Genomic DNA, 4,083 nt, shown 5'->3' on the forward strand with positions numbered 1-4,083 from the left:
TAAAGTAGGGATCAGCACAGCCAAAGTTGTCCAATTTTCTGATATGTTTCAGTAAAATTGTACTAACAATTACTGCAAAATGATTTTTGGTATTAGTGTCTCTAGGGGAAGGACCGTGAGGCTTGCATGGCCTGCTGTCCATAACTTTTAGTTTAGCCTTTTCATTCAGTTTACCTTAGAATAACGCTCTATTAGTGATAAAAGGTGCATTTTCTTTATTATTTTGAAGTTTAGAAGAAGGATCTGTTGGTGTGGTTGGTGTGGACTGGTGCCTAACGCTGGTGGTCCATTTTCAAATTGTGCATCACCAGAATTTACACATTATTGATTTTCACAGCTTGTATCATGTCCTCTGTGAATGTGCAAAATTTTAGAATTTTGTCTCCTTTCATTTCTGCAACTGTATTGACTTTTACTTTCAACTTTTAAATCATGATACATTTCTTCAATTTCACTCTCATTACTAATTTTAGTACATGTCTCTTCTGGGCCTGCAGGGTTGTCATTTATGCCATTGGGTCTACTAGGTACATACAGGGACTGGACAAAATCATGAAAACACAAAAAAACACAAAACACCACCATGTCTAATATGGTGTAGGAAACCCATTGGCATTCAAAACAGCTTCCAGTCATCTCAGAATGGATAAATAAGTGTCCTGTAGGGTTTTCAAGCGAATGTTACCATTTTTCCTGCAAAATGATAGCATGTTCAGGTAACAATGACAGAGGAGGATCGCAATTACGCATCCTTGTCTCCAAAGTAGACCACAAAGTCTCAATTACATTGAGATTTGGTGACTGGGGTAACCAGGAGAGATGTGACAGTTCATACTTGTGCTCAGAAAACCAGCCCTTGATGATGCGAGCTGTGTGAACAATGGCCCTGTCATCTTGGAACACAGCATGACCATTTGGCAACAAACATTATACCATGGGATGGACCACATTAGCCAAAATGGTTTCATAATCCTTGGCAGTAATGCGATCTAGCAGATTAACCATAAGATACATGGAATATCACGATATTGTTGCCAAATCACTGAACCCCCGCCATGTTCCACCGTTGGGACCTAAAATCAGCAGAAGTCAGAAACAGAGAAAAGCAAACTTGTCCAACCAAATGACATTCTTCCATTGCTCCATAATCCAGGTTTTATGGCTTAAGCAACAGGTTTTCCTGCTACAGGTACTTGCATCAAGTTTTGGAATTCCAGCTCATTCTGCAATTCCCTGCTTATGGAGCTCCATTCGTGATGTTTTGATGCTGACAGGGTTCATGAGTGCAACACTCAGTTCTGCAATAACTTTTGCAGCTGTTGTCCTGAAGTATGGAAGTGTGCTATCGACACTTATGGTCCTAGATGTGCAGTGAAGCAGCTTTACTGTTGCACCCATGCACTGTGTCCAAGGAAGAGGTTTGGTGATGGAAATGTGACTGGAATTGATGAGAGTTGTTTTGTCAGTGGTATACATTTAATTTCCATACCTCGCTAGATATTACAAACAAACTCTTATATCTAATGTCCGTACTGGCACGTTACACTGGTGGTGTGGCTCGATCACTGGTTCTGGAAGGCACACAATCCAGTGATAAGCAGTTTGTGTGACTGTATGAACCATGTGGAACACAGGTTGTGTCTCTGAATGGTCAGTTTCTGGCACGACCTGTAGAGTGGCATGCCTTTCCTGCACAGATGAAAGACACCGTGAAAAGAACAAATGAGTAGAACTTTGCATACACATTTGTGAGCAGTCATGTTAACTCGACCCACATGGTCCTCTGTGAGAAAGATTGGAGGCGTATGTCATGTAGCGCTGTCCAGCTTGCACTGACTGCCTGGTTTGTGTTGTGCAGGTCAGTGCACGTTGCTCCATTACCAAAATTTGGAGTAACGGTAAATCTGCATGCAGCCTAGTGAATTCTGGGCACCGTTTGTTTGTGTCAGCTGTGACTGCAGTTCTGATGTTCATGTCCCCCTGAATAGGTCAGGCGTGCACTACACGCCGGAAGCGGCTACAAGGGTAGCGGAGTACGTGTGGAGTGCACATGGAGGTTTTTTAGGTTCGAGAATTCCCTCCCTAGGCCCGACAAGACGCCTCCTGAGACGCGGCAAGGTAGGAGTAGGCAAAATGCAACAGGGAATAACAATATTAATGTGCTAATAGTAAACTGCAGGACCGTCTATAGAAAGGTCCCAGAACTGCTCTCATTAATAAATGGTCACAACGCCCATATAGTGCTAGGGACAGAAAGTTGGCTGAAACCAGACGTAAACAGTAATGAAATCCTAAACTTAGATTGGAACGTATACCGCAGAGACAGGCTGGACAGTGACGGGGGAGGCGTGTTTATAGCGATAAGAAGTGCAATACTATCGAAGGAAATTGACGGAGATCCGAAATCTGAAATAATTTGGGTGAAGGTCACGGTTAAAGCAGGCTCAGACATGGTAATTGGATGTCTCTATAGGCCCCCTGGCTCAGCAGCTGTTGTGGCTAAGCACCTGAAGGATAATTTGGAAAATATTTCGAGTAGATTTCCCCACCATGTTATAGTTCTGGGTGGAGATTTTAATTTACCGGATATAGACTGGGAGACTCAAACGTTCATAACGGGTGGCAGGGACAAAGAATCCAGTGAAATTTTTTTAAGTACTTTATCCGAAAACTACCTTGAGCAGTTAAACAGAGAACCGACTCGTGGCGATAACATATTAGACCTTCTGGTGACAAACAGACCCGAACTATTTGAAACAGTTAACGCAGAACAGGGAATCAGCGATCATAAAGCGGTTACTGCATCGATGATTTCAGCCGTAAATAGAAATATTAAAAAAGGTAGGAAGATTTTTCTGTTTAGCAAAAGTGACAAGAAGCAGATTACAGAGTGCCTGACGGCTCAACACAAAAGTTTTGTCTCAAGTACAGATAGTGTTGAGGATCAGTGGACAAAGTTCAAAACCATCGTACAGTATGCGTTAAATGAGTATGTGCCAAGCAATATCGTAAGAGATGGAAAAGAGCCACCGTGATACAACAACCGAGTTATAAAACTGCTGCGGAAGTGAAGGGAACTTCACAGCAAACATAAACATAGCCAAAGTCTTGCAGACAAACAAAAATTACGCGAAGCGAAATGTAGTGTGAGGAGGGCTATGCGAGAGGCATTCAATGAATTCGAAAGTAAAGTTCTATGTACTGACTTGGCAGAAAATCCTAAGAAATTTTGATCTTATGTCAAAGCGGTAGGTGGATCAAAACAAAATGTCCAGACACTCTGTGACCAAAATGGTACTGAAACAGAGAATGACAGGCTAAAGGCCGAAATACTAAATGTCTTTTTCCAAAGCTGTTTCACAGAGGAAGACTGCACTGTAGTTCCTTCTCTAGATTGTCGCACAGATGACAAAATGGTAGATATCGAAATAGACAACAGAGGGATAGAGAAACAATTAAAATTGCTCAAAAGAGGAAAGGCCGCTGGACCTGAAGGGATACCAGTTCGATTTCACACAGAGTACGCGAAGGAACTTGCCCCCCTTCTAGCAGCGGTGTACCGTAGGTCTCTAGAAGAGCGTAGCGTTCCAAAGGATTGGAAAAAAGGCACAGGTCATCCCCGTTTTCAAGAAGGGACGCCGAACAGATGTGCAGAACTATAGACCTATATTTCTAACGTCGATCAGTTGTAGAATTTTGGAACACGTATTATGTTCGAGTATAATGACTTTTCTGGAGACTAGAAATCTACTCTGTAGTAAACAGCATGGGTTTCGAAAAAGACGGTCGTGTGAAACCCAGCTCGTGCTATTCGTCCATGAGACTCAGAGGGCGATAGACACAGGTTCACAGGTAGATGCCGTGTTTCTTGACTTCCGCAAGGCGTTCGATACAGTTCCCCACAGTCGTTTAATGAACAAAGTAAGAGCATATGGACTATCAGACCAATTGTGTGATTGGATTGAAGAGTTCCTAGATAACAGGACGCAGCATGTCATTCTCAATGGAGAGAAGTCTTCCGAAGTAAGAGTGATTTCAGGTGTGCCGCAGGGGAGTGTCATAGGACCGTTGCTATTCACAATA

The sequence above is a fragment of the Schistocerca serialis genome, chromosome 3 (genome assembly GCF_023864345.2).
Source record: "Schistocerca serialis cubense isolate TAMUIC-IGC-003099 chromosome 3, iqSchSeri2.2, whole genome shotgun sequence".
Classification (NCBI taxonomy): domain Eukaryota; kingdom Metazoa; phylum Arthropoda; class Insecta; order Orthoptera; family Acrididae; genus Schistocerca; species Schistocerca serialis.